The 16,420-nt window shown below is 30.4% G+C and overlaps 2 protein-coding genes across 2 annotated transcripts in view; one reads left to right on the plus strand and one right to left on the minus strand.

The window, feature by feature from the left end:
* The window catches only part of LOC101901643 (probable cytochrome P450 4ac1), a 181,999-nt gene extending 175,299 nt beyond the window's left edge, over window positions 1-6,700 (minus strand). Inside the window, exon 1 of the mRNA XM_059125603.1 lies at window positions 6,693-6,700. The gene's annotated coding sequence lies outside the window, so the exon portion shown is untranslated. The remainder of the gene's footprint in view (window positions 1-6,692) is intronic.
* LOC101900564 (bone morphogenetic protein receptor type-1B) overlaps window positions 1-16,420 on the plus strand; it is a 472,784-nt gene that overhangs the window by 180,538 nt on the left and 275,826 nt on the right. The window lies entirely within an intron of this gene.

Genomic DNA, 16,420 nt, shown 5'->3' on the forward strand with positions numbered 1-16,420 from the left:
CCAAAATTTGTGTTGTTGGCTTGTCCAGGTATTTTGGCTTGTTTTGCTTTTTTGGGGTTGGGGACGGGTCGTATTGCCCAGTCTCCTCCATTGCCGATGTGCTGTGGACCTCTTACCTGCCTCATTGTTGAAGTCATTGCAATTCTGCCATTGCGCAAATGCGACTTTTAAACGAAAATTGCTTCCACTCTTCTTGGCTTGGTTAGCCACAGTTGCTTTGCATTTTCCAATTGTTTGTTGTTGCCTTCTTTGGTTCTTGTATCTACGATGGTAGATATAGGCAGGTAATGATGGAATTATAATTTTTAACAACAAAAATCTAAAAAAAACCTCGACTATTGGACTAAAGGTCCTTGGAAAAAATATTATTCAAAAAATATTGGAAAAAATATTTTTTAAAAAATCCACGTTTGTTGGTCTTTTGGTCCTTGGAAAAATTATTCTTTAAAAAAATCCACGTTTGTTGGTCTTTTGGTCCTTGGAAAAATTATTCTTTAAAAAAATCCACGTTTGTTGGTCTTTTGGTCCTTGGAAAAATTATTCTTTAAGAAATCCACGTTTGTTGGTCTTTTGGTCCTTGGAAAAATTATTCTTTAAAAAATCCACGTTTGTTTGTCTTCTGGTCCTTGGACAAAATATTCTTTAAAAAATACACGTTTTTTTGGTCCTTGAAAAAATATTCTTTAAAAAATCCACGTTTATTTGGTCCTTGGAAAAAATATTCTTTAAAAAATCTACGTTTATTTAATCCTTGGAAAAATATTCTTTAGAAAATCCACGTTTATTTGATCCTTGAAAAAATATTCTTTAAAAAATCCACGTTTATTTGGTCCTTTGATCTTTGGAAAAAATATTCTTTAAAAAATCCACGTTTATTTGGTCCGTGGAAAAAAATATTCTTTAAAAAATCCACGTTTATTTGGTCCGTGGAAAAAATATTCTTTAAAAAATCCACGTTTATTTGGTCCTTTGGTCTTTGGAAAAAATATTCTTTAAAAAATCCACATTTATTTGGTCCTTGAAAAAAATATTCTTTAAAAAATCCACGTTTATTTAGTCCTTGAAAAAAAATATTCTTTAAAAAATCCACGTTTTTTTGGTCCTTGAAAAAATATTCTTTAAAAAATCCACGTTTATTTGGTCCTTGGAAAAAATATTCTTTAAAAAATCCACGTTAATTTGGTCCTTGGAAAAAATATTCTTTAAAAAATCTACGTTTATTTAATCCTTGGAAAAATATTCTTTAGAAAATCCACGTTTATTTGATTCTTGAAAAAATATTCTTTAAAAAATCCACGTTTATTTGATCCTTGAAAAAATATTCTTTAAAAAATCCACGTTTATTTGGTCCTTTGATCTTTGGAAAAAATATTCTTTAAAAAATCCACGTTTATTTGGTCCTTTGATCTTTGGAAAAAATATTCTTTAAAAAATCCACGTTTATTTGGTCCGTGGAAAAAAATATTCTTTAAAAAATCCACGTTTATTTGGTCCGTGGAAAAAATATTCTTTAAAAAATCCACGTTTATTTGGTCCTTTGGTCTTTGGAAAAAATATTCTTTAAAAAATCCACATTTATTTGGTCCTTGAAAAAAATATTCTTTAAAAAATCCACATTTATTTGGTCCTTGAAAAAAATATTATTTAAAAAATCCACGTTTATTTAGTCCTTGAAAAAAAATATTCTTTAAAAAATCCACATTTATTTGGTACTTGAAAAAAATATTCTTTAATAAATCCACTTTTATTTGGTCTTTGGAAAAAATATTTTTTAATAAATCCACGTTTATTTGGGCTTTGAAAAAAATATTCTTTAAAAAATCCACGTTTAATTGGTCCTTGGAAAAAATATTCTTTAAAAAATCCACGTTTAATTGGTACTTGAAAAAAATATTCTTTAAAAAATCCACGTTTATTTGGTCCTTGAAAAAAAATATTCTTTAAAAAATCCACGTTTATCTAGTCCTTGAAAAAAATATTCTTTTTAAAAAATCTAGGTTTATTTGGTCCTTGGAAAAATATTCTTTAAAAAATCCACGTTTGATCCTTTGGTCCTTGGAAAAAATATTCTTTAAAAAGTCCACGTTTATTTGGTCCTTGGAAAAAATATTCTTTAAAAAATCCGCGTTTATTTGGTCCTTGGAAGAAATATTTTTTTTTAAAAAATCTACGTTTGATCCTTGAGGGAATATTTTTAAATAAGTCCAGGTTTACGTGTCTGAAGTTCCTTAAAAAAACAAGTTTTAATTTTTTTTTTAATTTTTTTTGTGTCACTCTCTTATGGAACACCCTTTTCGACTCTATCATTTGGGATGCAGCACAACATTGTCGTTAACAATTCAAGTAAAAATAGTTCCTCGTACACCGAAAACGATCTGAAATGTTTTGAAAGAATTCTGAATTTATTCCTCGTATTGTATTTCATTTCGATTCTTCTTCAATTTTTCTTTAGCATCAAAATTCGTATATTTTTGGGAAATCATGAAAGAAGTAGGAAAGGAGAGCCCAGGAAAATTATTCGCCTCTGGTGTGGGCAATCAATTGTTGCATGTTCAACATAACCTCCGATACGAGGCGTTTGTTGCAACTTTCAGTTAGTCTGCATCTACCCCCTTGTTCTCCGCCAGGACCTGATTGCATGTCCCATCGGTGCATTTCGTCTTTCCTTACCTTGTGCGGACGGTGGTAGGATGCTTAAATCCGATGGGGTTTTAAATTTTGTTTTGACTGGATTTTGTTTTTTTTTCTTGGTTTCATTTTCCTACGGCGGCTGGTTGCTGTCGATGTTGGTTGGTTGGTTGCTTCAACACAAGTTTGTGTGGCAAGTCCGTTCAAATCTCTGGAGACTTTTAGTTTTTTTTTTTTTTTTTTGCTTTTCGAATTGAGGGGAAGTCTATGAGCTGTCTCCGATCCGGCACCCAGCCAAAGAAACAATTGCATGTGGATTCGTCGTGTCGCCAATCGTTTTTCGAGAAATCAAAGACAAAGATTCAATTTGACTTGAAACTGCTGCTGGTGTTTCACTTTGGTTGCGAGACTTTATTTCTGTTGCTGTTGTTTTCCTCTCCAGACTAAGCCGTTAGTTAAGTGGGTAGATTGGCTGACGGCTGGCTGGCATGGCTTGACTTGGTTTGGTAGTAAGTTTGTTCGTTTTTTGGTTGGTTGGTAGGTAGGATGGGATGTCAGCCTCATTTGATATCCGAAAAAAAGAGTTGTGACAATGTGATTTGTTTTCAACACCGTGTTTGGTGGATGGCAGTACTTATTTTGAAATCGAAAATTATTTTTAAAAATACCAACAAGGGCAGATTTTTTTAAGAGTGACCATCAAGCAACTAAACCTGAATTAAAAAAAAAATTGTAGTACCAGAATCAGGATTTTTTTTTTAAAGCACATGGAGGATCTTGGAATAGTATGTTTAAATGATCATCACCTCGAAAATCGCCGGTAAACTTTATAGTTCTGAATTGAGAAAAATATTTTGAAAAATTCTGAAAATAATATCTAATATTTTGTTTTATTATTTTTTTTTATTTTCAGGTATGTCATCCTTTATTTTCAACAAGTATGAAGTAAGTAGGTCACTTTTCTTTTCTAAGTCCTACTTTTTTTTCAACGAAAATCCTTTTGTCGTAACACTGTGCTGCCAAGGAATGAGCTTTGTTTTACTTTGAGTTATGAATCCCTTTTGGGGTTTATGTTATGTGTCGCCTTGTCGACTTGTTACGAATGCTATGGAATGGCGAGCTGTATGGCTGGCTGGCTGTTCGGCTGGCATGTGCGAAGGTGATATTCCCTAATCAGATGTGTCAGCTCTTGTGGCTTCTGTGACTCTGTGTGGAGTGTTTTTTTTGCGGGAGATATTGTGTCACATAAAATTAAATGTATGTCTGGAGGTTTATATTTATTTTTTCCTTTTTAAAATTGCAACATCTTTCGGAATGCTCAGAAATATTTGCAATCGAAGAGCATTTGAGGTTTTAAATTTTTAATGATGGTACATTTTTTTTAACATCCATTCCTATTTTGGTACCAAAACAATTTTTTGATTCCAAAATATTTTTTCTATCTAATTTCTAAAATTCAAAGAAGATCCCTTTTTGGTTCCGTGTGCATACTTTGCCCTATTTTTAGTGCTAATAAGAGTATACTTTAGAATTTATACAAATTGATCTTACCTGAAACAATATTCGTTTCTAAGTTTTAAATGTTTTGCAATTGGAACTATTTTTTGTAATACCTTGCCATTTTTTTTTTGGTACATGCCCATGTAAAACCACTTATTAATCGGAGAGACTAGTATTTTTCACACCACTTGTATTTTTTTCCTAAATAAAACCAACCTTTCAGGCATCAAAAAGTCCAACGAGGGACTTTTCAGTATAATTTTAAACGCTCTTATATATAAGATAGTCGTAGGAGTTCTTCTAGTATACTAGAAGAAGAAGACTATCTTTCGTTTTAAAAATTTCCATAAAGAGTTAAATTTTTAGTACATCTGTACTATATTTTTCCAGAAATATTGAATATACCTTATTTTCGTAAAAGGAATGTCTTTTTTAGTATTTTTTACCTACTGGTATTCTTAGTGCGGTTTTTCCAAAAATTCAGAATTTTCATTTTAACCAGCCATTTCAAAATTTCAGAAATTTAGCGAACTTGTAGATTTGAGGTCATGTTACCAATTAATGAATTTATGAGTTTTATACTCTCAACCATGTGTCTAAGTTATGGCCGTACCAAATGAGATATACCCTCTCATTAACGGTTTTAGACCCTGGGTCTCTTTGCACCAAATCCGTTTCAGGATTTTTGGAGTCGATCAAGCAATGGCCGTCCGTCCGTCTGTCTGTCTGGCTGTTGCGCACCATAACTCTCGAAGGGAATATCCGAGTTGGTCCAAATTTGGTAGATGTACCAATATTTTTGTCAAACTTAGATCGAGTTCGGAAATGGGCAAAATCGGTCCAAAATCGGTAATTTACTGCACAGAGAGAGTAAGGATAATCCGATTTTGCTCCAACTTTGCAAATCCAAATAGTAATAACATCGGTATTGGGTCAGGTGGAAAAATGGATAATATTGGTCCATTACATCAAGTACCTTTCCCACAAGGGGTCCAAATTTTGAATATTCATGAAGCTCATAAAAAGGGAAATTAACATCCGATTCCATTTAGACTTGGCACATCCAAATATTTCCATAAACACAAGATCAGTTATAACGATAACGGTAGATATTGCAGAATTCCTTTTGGTACCTTCCCCACAAAGGGTCAAAGTATTGAATAACAAAAACAGTTAAAAAAATTCCAAATAAGCAAATAAGTTCTCTTCATATTTCACAACATACCATTAGTTCTACTAATACTAGATTTGCTGTGAAGATGGGATGTATCGGTCCACTCCTTCTGCTACCTCCCCACAACGGGTTAAAATTTTGACCTCCGATTCCATTCAGACTTGGTTCATCTCAATATTTCCATCAACACAATATATTTTATAAAGATGATATAGATCGGACGATTTCTTCTGGTACCTCCTCCTCAAAGGGTAAAAGTTTTGAATAACCAAAACGATTATAAAATTCGAAATATGCATCCGATTCTCTTCATATGTCACAACATACCATTAGTTCTACTAACACAACATTTGTTGTGAAGATGGGATGTATCGGTCCATTAGGTCTGGTACCTCCCCCACAAAAGGGTAAAAATTTTGAACAACAAAAACAATTATTAAACGCGAAATTAACAACCGATTCCATTTAAGACTTTGTACATCTCAATAATTCCATCGGAACAAGATCTCTTATAAAGATTGTAGAGATCGGAAGATTTCTTCTAATACCTCCCCCACAAAAGGTTCAAGCTTTTGAAAAACAAAACTCTCAAAGAAAGCGAAATAAGCATCCAACTGTCTTCAAATTTTACACATCCAACTAATTTTGCTAATGCAGGATCTGTAGTGAAGATAATATATATGCGAACCCCTTCTGGTAGCTCATCCACAATGAGTCACAATTTTCAATACTTTTATCTGTTATAACTTGCGAACAAGCCAGCGAATTCTTAACAACTTGATATACCTAAATATTTCCCTCAACCAGAAACCAGAGATGAATGTGGAATTTATCCGAATTTATGATTTCGCATAAAATTGGATATAAATTTTCGATTTTCATGTAATTTTGCCGATACCAGTATTTTATCTGCATTAAATAAGTATGAAAATGGAATACTTCGATCTATACTATATCTGATACCCGACAAACCTTTTTACATTTTCCAATCCAAACCTGGCACGTCGCAATATTTATTTCATATTTATTTAGGTCCAATACGAAATGGACGATATTGATCCATTCCCTAGGAACCTACTCCATAAAGGGTCTATTGTTCGAATAATCATAACTGAAGTCAACATTTATTAAAATAGACGAACAGTGGCTGAGGGTATACATCTGTCGGCAAAACCGACTTATACTTTTAAACTTTTTTTAGACATTTATACCCTATTTTTGAAAAAAGGTTCTATTTTTTTAATTAATTTTTTAATAAAGTAGTATCACTTAGTACTCTCATTACGGGTTTTCCAAAAAAAAAATCAGAATTTTCCTCTTCACATGCTATTCCAATATTTCAGAAATTTTGCGAACTCGTATATTTGAGGTCATGTTACGACATTTAGACTTTTCCAATATTTTCAATTATCAACCAAAAAATATATCCGTTTTTCATATCCACCGATATGTAATTAATATTTCCTACCTTTTATCCACAACTTCTCAAAATTTTCGTTTTTGCTGTCGTTATTGTTGCTATTTTCCATGTATCTCTCCAAATCTATCGATTGCGTGCTAATGGAGTAGAAATAAATAATTTTTTCTTGTTTCGCTGTTTTGTATTTTGGAAAATCATTTGCGATTGAAAGTGTCACATTAGCACGCATTCGCTGACAGTTAATTGCCATGAACTGTTGTGGCTGCTGATAGCAAACAGCCACACTGAAATGTTGGCCGCCGCCGAGCCTGTATCCAGTTTTTCGCTAGTTTTTTTTTTTTTTTTTAGTTGTATATTTGTTTTGACAATTTTTTGCCAATCGATGCAAATTAATGATGGATTATTTGTAAAATTCGACATTAAATCCACTAATGATTTTTTTTGGTTTTGTCACAGAGATTATTTGCGGTTGGGGGGCTAGATAGCATGACTTGGTAGTTTGTATTTTCCTAACTTAATGAGACAACTTAGTTGTCATAGGGTTTGGGATTCAATAAATTAAATAAATTTTGGAAAGTTTTTTGGTAATTTTGTAATGACAAAATAAATTTTGTCATTTTTGAAGGACCAATAAACCAATAAACGCGTGGGCTTTAAATAATTATTTTTCAAGGACTCTTAGATAGATGGAGATTTGTTAAATTTTTTAAGGACCTTCTAGCGAATAAGCGTGGATTTTTAAAAAAATATTTTTCAAAGACTTATTAAACGTGGATTTTTTAAAGAATATTTTTTCAAGGACTAAATAAACGTGGATTTTTTAAAGAATATTTTTTCAAGGACTAAAAGAAACTTGGATTTTTTAAAGAATATTTTTTCAAGGACTAAATAAACGTGGATTTTTTAAAGAATATTTTTTCAAGGACTAAAAGAAACTTGGATTTTTTAAAGAATATTTTTTTAAGGACTAAATATACTTGGATTTTTTAGAGAATTTTTTTCAAGGATCAAATAAGCGTGGATTTTTTAAAGAATATTTTTTCAAGGACTAAATAAACGTGGATTTTTTAAAGAATATTTTTTCAAGGACTAAAAGAAACTTGGATTTTTTAAAGAATATTTTTTCAAGGACTAAATAAACGTGGATTTTTTAAAGAATATTTTTTCAAGGACTAAAAGAAACTTGGATTTTTTAAAGAATATTTTTTTTAAGGACTAAATATACTTGGATTTTTTAGAGAATTTTTTTCAAGGATCAAATAAGCGTGGATTTTTTAAAGAATATTTTTTCAAGGACTAAATAAACGTGGATTTTTTAAAGAATATTTTTTCAAGGACTAAATAAACGTGGATTTTTTAAAGAATATTTTTTCAAGGACTAAATAAACTTGGATTTTTTAAAGAATATTTTTTCAAGGACTAAAAGAAACTTGGATTTTTTAAAGAATATTTTTAAGGACTAAATATACTTGGATTTTTTAAAGAATATTTTTTCAAGGACTAAATAAAAGTGGATTTTTAAAGAATATTTTTTCAAGGACCAAATAAACGTGGATTTTTTAAAGAATATTTTTTTCAAGGTCTAAATAAACGTGGATTTTTTTAAAGAATAATTTTTCAATTACTAAAAAAACGTGGATTTTTAAAGAATATTTTTCCAAGGTCAAAATAAACGTGGATTTTTTAAAGAATATTTTTTCCAAGGACCAAATAAACGTGGATTTTTTAAAGAATATTTTTTTAAGGTCTAAATAAACGTGGATTTTTTAAGAATATTTTTTCCAAGGACTAAATAAACGTGGATTTTTTAAAGAATATTTTTTCCAAGGACTAATTAAACGTGGATTTTTTAAAGAATATTTTTTTAAGGTCTAAATAAACGTGGATTTTTTTAAGAATATTTTTTCCAAGGACTAAATAAACGTGGATTTTTTAAAGAATATTTTTTCCAAGGACTAATTAAACGTGGATTTTTTAAAGAATATTTTTTCCAAGGACTAATTAAACGTGGATTTTTTAAAGAATATTTTTTCCAAGGACTAATTAAACGTGGATTTTTTAAAGAATATTTTTTCAAGGACTAAATAAACGAGGATTTTTTAAAGAATATTTTTTTCAAGGACTAAATAAACGAGGATTTTTTAAAGAATATTTTTTCCAAGGACTAAATAAACGTGGATTTTTTAAAAGAATATATTTTCAAGGACTAAATAAACGTGGATTTTTTAAAGAATATTTTTTCAAGGACTAAATAAACGAGGATTTTTTAAAGAAAAATTTTTTCAAGGACTAAATAAACGTGGATTTTTAAATAAATTTTTTCAAGGACTAAATAAACGTGGATTTTTTAAAGAAATTTTTTTCAAGGACCAAATAAACGTGGATTTTTTAAAGAATATTTTTTTAAGGTCTAAATAAACGTGGATTTTTTTAAGAATATTTTTTCCAAGGACTAAATAAACGTGGATTTTTTAAAGAATATTTTTTCCAAGGACTAAATAAACGTGGATTTTTTAAAGAATATTTTTTCCAAGGACTAATTAAACGTGGATTTTTTAAAGAATATTTTTTCCAAGGACTAATTAAACGTGGATTTTTTAAAGAATATTTTTTCCAAGGACTAAATAAACGAGGATTTTTTAAAGAATATTTTTTCCAAGGACTAAATAAACGTGGATTTTTTAAAGAATATTTTTCCAAGGACTAAATAAACGTGGATTTTTTTTAAATATTTTTTCAAGGACCAAATAAACGTTGACTTTTTAAAAAATATATTTTTCAAGGACCAAATAAACGTGGATTTTTTAAAGAATATTTTTCCAAGGACCAAATAAACGTGGATTTCTTAAAGAATATTTTTTCCAAGGACCAAATAAACGTGGATTTTTTTAAATATTTTTTCAAGGACTAAATAAACGTGGATTTTTTAAAGAATATTTTTTCTAAGGACTAAATAAACGTGGATTTTTTAAAGAATATTTTTTCAAGGACTAAATAAACGTGGATTTTTTAAAGAATATTTTTTCTAAGGACTAAATAAACGTGGATTTTTTAAAGAATATTTTTTCAAGGACTAAATAAACGTGGATTTTTTAAAGAATATTTTTTCCAAGGACCAAATAAACGTGGATTTTTTTAAATATTTTTTCAAGGACTAAATAAACGTGGATTTTTTAAAGAATATTTTTTCCAAGGACTAAATAAACGTGGATTTTTTAAAGAATATTTTTTCCAAGGACTAAATAAACGTGGATTTTTTAAAGAATATTTTTTCCAAGGACTAAATAAACGTGGATTTTTTAAAGAATATTTTTTCCAAGGACTAAATAAACGTGGATTTTTTAAAGAATATTTTTTCCAAGGACTAAATAAACGTGGATTTTTTAAAGAATATTTTTTCTAAGGACTAAATAAACGTGGATTTTTTAAAGAATATTTTTTCCAAGGACTAAATAAACGTGGATTTTTTAAAGAATATTTTTTCCAAGGACTAAATAAACGTGGATTTTTTAAAGAATATTTTTTCCAAGGACTAAATAAACGTGGATTTTTTAAAGAATTTTTTTTTCAAAAACTAAACAAACTTGGATTTTTTTAAAAATATTTTTTTTAATTACTAAATAAACGTGGATTTTTTAAAGAATATTTTTTCAAGGACTAAATAAACGTTGATTTTTTTAAATATCTTTTGCAAGGACTAAATAAACGTGGATTTTTTTTAAATATTTTTTTGCAAGGACTAAATAAACGTGGATTTTTTTTTAAATATTTTTTCCAAGGACTAAGTAAACGTGGATTTTTTAAAGAATATTTTTTCCAAGGACTAAATAAATAAGAATATTTTTTCCAACTACTAAATAAACGTGGATTTTTTAAAGAATATTGGAATTTTAAAAAATTGAAGAACATTGGATAAACCCGCCAACCGAACAGACAGGCAGACGGACGGTGGACAACCCTGGATCGACTCAAAATGTCCAGAAACGGATTTAGTCCAAAGAGACCTAGCGTCGAAAACAGTTATATTGATGAGACACGGTTTGGCTGCACCAAATGAGATATGCCGCCTTTAGCTTTATGGTGTAGGGCATAAAAATATTTTTTAAAAAATCTAAGTTTTTTTGATTGAGGGTCCTTTAAAAAATATTCTTAAAACTTTCTTGATATTTTATCCACGTTCATTTTTTAGAAATTTCTTTTTAAATTTCCTTGAAAATATATTTCCCTTAGGGTCCTTAAAATAAATTTAAAAATTCACGTTTATTGGCAACCTTAAGTTGTCTCAGGGTCTTTGAAAAATAATCCACGTTTATTCGGGTAGTTGAAAAAATCTTAAAAAAAAACAGTTTTTGACCTGAAGGTTCTAGAAAAATATACCAGGATTATAATTCTAATAAAAATAATGAAAAATATTCTTTGAAACCCGTGTTTGCCAGGGGCACTGGACTAAATCTTTCAAAAAATCCACGTTTATTTGCTTGATGGTGCTTGGACAAAAACTATAAAAATATTTTAAAAATCTTTGGTCATTAAAAAAATCGTCAATGGAGGTACTTCCACGATTATTTAAATGGAGGTCCTTGAAAAAATATTCTTTAAAAATGCAAGTTTATTTGGTTGTAGATCTTTGGAAAAATATTCTGTAAAACTCCACGTGTATTTGGTCCTTAAAATATAAGAAGGTTCTTGTCTTGAAAAAAAACCAAGTTTATTTGATCCTTAAAAATATTTAAAAAATTTTGGGTCGTTGAAAAAATTGTTTCAAAAATACCATGTTTTCGAGAATTTGTGTGAGGGTCCTTGAAAAAATCTTTAAAACAATCCAAATTTTTGGAACAGATTTTTAAAAAATCCACGTAAAGTTGGTTGATGGTCCTGGAAAAAATATTCTTTAGGAAAACCACATTTATTTCTCTGAAGGTCCTTGAAAAAATATTCATTAAATAATCAACGTTTATTTGTTTATCGGCCCTTGAATAATATTATTTAAAGAACCACATTTATTTTCGTGAAGATCCTTCAACATCCAGGATTATAACATGCATGATTATTTGCCTGGAGGTCTTTCAAAAACAAATCGAAAAAATCTACGTTTATTTACCTGATGGGCCTTGGAGAAAATATTGAAAAAAAAAATACAATTTTATTTGGCTGGAGGTGTTTAAAAAATACACTTTAAAAATCCACTTTTATTTTCTGAGGATCTTTAAAAATATTCCACGTATCCAGAGTATCCTTCAAAAAATCTTTAAAAAATCCACACTTATTTGTATGAGGATCCTTAAAAAAGAATCTCTAAAAAATTCCACGATTGTTAGCCTGAGGATCCTTGAAAAAATCTTTAAAAAATCCAAGGTTATTTGGTCGATGGTCCTTGAAAAAATATTCCTTAAAAATCCATGTTTAGTTGGTCCTTAAAATACTCTAATTTGCGTGAGGGTCGTTGAACATATATTTTTTTTAAAAATCCTGTTTTTTTTTAAAGAATACTTGTTTCAAGGACCAAATAACGTGGCTTTTAAGAACTATTTTTTCAAGCCAAATAAACGTGGATTTTAAAGAATATTTTCTAAAACTATCAATTTCCCCTTAGTTTCAGAACTATATCTATCGTTCCAATTAGTAACATATACCATTTTCCAAATTGAAGCAATGTTTCCCAATTACTGATTTGTAGTGCAAAAACACACACCAAATGAACCTTACATCTCTCTATCCCTAGATGAAATCAAAAGTGTGTAAAAAAACTACAAATGAAACCCCCCTCAGACGAGTTAATTTGTCGATTTACAATTAAACTCCATTAGGGACAACAACGTGGCAGGATGCCGTGGCGGCCACCCAGCAAATGTGGCATCGCCAAAATATTCACACCAGACAATAAATACTTCAACACCGATGTTCGGTTACATGACTTTCCACTTTGCCTCGAAAAACAAGACCAGAGCGGCGAAGTCATGTTGTAATTACAACGAACAACAAGGAGCAACAATAAAAACAACGGCGAATACTTGCAGAGCAACATGATCGGAAAACAAAAAGAAGAAAAGGAAACGACATCAGCTTTGCCTGAAAACAACAGTCAATGCTGGGCTGCTTGGTTGGTTGCTTGGCTACTGTTCCAATCCCAAATTCGTAGCAGGCCCAGCTCTCTAAAGGCTGGCTGAATTAGGTCCTCAGAACAGCATTTTCCGCTAACTGGGATCTGTTCTGTTCGCCTTAACAACAACGTTTAACGATGCTTGTTGGGTTACCCAGGGTTTTCGGTGGATTCGCAAAGGTAGAAGAAGAAAAAGCGAACATAGAATCGCAATATTCAAATGGAATGTTCAAATAATTTAAAACAACTCAAACACGTGTTCTTTCTTTCTCTTTAGGAAGACATACAGGCCTAAATGTGGAAAAAAGAAAAAAAAAAAACAAGTGAAAGGGGGAAGAAAGGGAGGAGAGAGGGAGGAAAGAGGGAATGAAGAAAACAGGAAAGAGCAGATAATTGCTAATTGAAAGATAGGTCCTTGAAGAAATGCTTTTCAAAATCCACGTTTATTTGTCTGAAGGATATCAACTTCAAAATATTCTCTAAAAATCCACGTTTATTTGTCTTCATATCCTTGAAAAAATATTCTTTAAAAATCCACGTTTATTTGTCTTGATATCCTTCAAAATATTCTCTAAAAATCCACGTTTATTTGTCTTGATATCCTTGAAAAAATATTCTTTAAAAATCCACGTTTATTTGTCTTGATATCCTTGAAAAAAATATTCTTTAAAAATCCACGTTTCTGTGACTTTTGGTCCTTGAAAAAATATTCTTTAAAATTCTGGGACTTTTGGTCCTTGAAAAAATATTCTTTAAAAATCCACGTTTCTGTGACTTTTGGTCCTTGAGAAAATATTCTTTAAAAATCCACGTTTCTAGGACTTTTGGTCCTTGAAAAAATATTCTTTAAAAATCCACGTTTCTAGGACTTTTGGTCCTTGAAAAAATATTCTTTAAAAATCCACGTTTCTAGGACTTTTGGTCCTTGAAAAAATATTCTTTAAAAATCCACGTTTCTAGGACTTTTGGTCCTTGAAAAAATATTCTTTAAAAATCCACGTTTCTAGGACTTTTGGTCCTTGAAAAAATATTCTTTAAAAATCCAAGTTTCAGGGACTTTTGATCCTTGCAAAAATATTCTTTAAAAATCCAAAGTTTCTGGGACTTTTGATCCTTGAAAAAATATTCTTTAAAAATCCACGTTTCTAGGACTTTTGGTCCTTGAGAAAATATTCTTTAAAAATCCACGTTTCTAGGACTTTTGGTCCTTGAGAAAATATTCTTTAAAAATCCACGTTTCTGGAACTTTTGGTCCTTGAAAAATTTTTTTTTTAAAAATCCACGTTTCTGAGATTTTTGGACCTTAAAAAAATATTCTTTAAAAATCCATGTTTCTTTTCCCTACATTTTTATACCTCCCTCTTTTTATCTCTCAATCCTCGCTTGGAAAATGATAACCGAAGTCACGTTTTTTTTTTGCGGGTTTCTTCCGTTTGTCTCTCTGTTGTGTGCCCCGGCTGTATGTCTGTCTGGCTATCAGTGATCTCTAAACCAAGCTTTCATAAATTTCAACAAACTTTTGACTTGGTTTTTATTTTTTTTCTTTTTTCAAAACTCCAACGACTCCCCGCTGTGAGGGTGATTTGATTCGTACGTTTGTAATTTTTACGCTGCCATGCCTGCCAACATTGTTGAAAATCTATAGAGGATATCTATTTCTTGTAGATCTTTGCCGTTGTCGTTGTTTTTCCTTGGACCGACCATTAGAGATGAAGTGCTGAAATTTTTAGATACGCCCTTGATAGGAATAACAAGCCAAACAGTCGGCCATTCGGCCAGTCAGCCCAAAAATATGATGGCTGTTTTTGTTGTCTAAGCGTTTTCCTCGTTTTTTTTTTTTCTGTTCTGTTTTGCATCTGACAGTTGGATTGTTATCTGGCGGAGAATAAATGTTGGGCTTATGCTGGTGGTTAACTTTACCGCCTCGAAGGTTGGTTTGCATTTGGTTGATGTTTTGAAGGGAAGGGGTTAAATTTTTTTCTGGGGTAACAACTGGATTTTATGCAAATCCTAAAACAAATTTGTAAACCAAATTCGGAAAGCTTTGAAACGGAATAATGCCCTGAAATGTTAACATTTCACGCCTTTCATTTATAGTTGAGTAAAAGGTTGTTATCAGGATTGAAAAAAAAAAAACTGAACATTTTCGCATCATCCAAATAAACGTTGATTTTTAAAGAATATTATTTTCAAGACCAAAGGCCAATAAACGTGGATTTTAAAGAATATTTTTTCAAGGACCTAAAGTCCCAGAATAGTGGATTTTTAAGGAATATTTTTTCAAGGACCAAAGGTTCCAGAAACGTGGATTTTTAAAGAATATTTTTTCAAGGACCATAAGACCCAGAAACGTGGATTTTTAAAGAATATTTTTTCAAGGACCAAAAATCTCAGAAACGTGGATTTTTAAGGAATATTTTTTCAAGGACCAAAAGTCCCAGAAACGTGGATCTTTAAAGATTTTTTTTCAAGGATTAAACGTCTCAGAAATCTGGATTTTTAAAGAATATTTTTTCAAGGACCAAACGTCTCAGAAACGTGGATTTTTAAAAAATATTTTTTCAAGGACCAAAAGTCCCAGAAACGTGGATTTTTAAAGAATATTTTTTCAAGGACCAATTGTCCCAGAAACGTGGTTTTTTAAAGAATATTTTTTCAAGGACCAAAAGTCTCAGAAACGTGGATTTTTAAAAAATATTTTTTCAAAAACCAAAAGTCCCAGTAACGTGGATTTTTAAAGAATATTTTTTCAAGGACCAAAAGTCCCAGAAACGTGGATTTTTAAAGAATATTTTTTCAAGGATCAAAAGTCCCAGAAACGTGGATTTTTAAAGAATATTTTTTCAAGGATCAAAAGTCCCAGAAACGTGGATTTTTAAAGAATATTTTTTCAAGGACCAAAATTCCCAGAAACGTGGATTTTTAAAGAATATTTTCTCAAGGACCAAAAGTCCTAGAAACGTGGATTTTTAAAGAATATTTTTTCAAGGATCAAAAGTCCCAGAAACTTTGGATTTTTAAAGAATATTTTTTCAAGGATCAAAAGTCCCTGAAACTTGGATTTTTAAAGAATATTTTTTCAAGGACCAAAAGTCCTAGAAACGTGGATTTTTAAAGAATATTTTTTCAAGGACCAAAAGTCCTAGAAACGTGGATTTTTAAAGAATATTTTTTCAAGGACCAAAAGTCCTAGAAACGTGGATTTTTAAAGAATATTTTTTCAAGGACCAAAAGTCCTAGAAACGTGGATTTTTAAAGAATATTTTTTCAAGGACCAAAAGTCTCAGAAACATGGATTTTTAAAGAATATTTTTTCAAGGACCAAAAGTTCCAGAAACGTGGATTTTTAAAGAATATTTTTTCAAGGACCAAAAGTCCCAGAAACCTGGATTTTTAAAGAATATTTTTTCAAGGACCAAAAGTCCCAGAAACGTGGATTTTTAAAGAATATTTTTTTCAAGGACCAAAAGTCCTAGAAACGTGGATTTTTAAAGAATATTTTTTCAAGGACCAAAAGTCCTAGAAACGTGGATTTTTAAAGAATATTTTTTTCGAGGATCAAAAGTCCCAGAAACGTGGATTTTTAAAGAATATTTTT

The sequence above is a fragment of the Musca domestica genome, unplaced genomic scaffold (genome assembly GCF_030504385.1).
Source record: "Musca domestica strain aabys unplaced genomic scaffold, Musca_domestica.polishedcontigs.V.1.1 34, whole genome shotgun sequence".
Lineage (NCBI taxonomy): Eukaryota > Metazoa > Arthropoda > Insecta > Diptera > Muscidae > Musca > Musca domestica.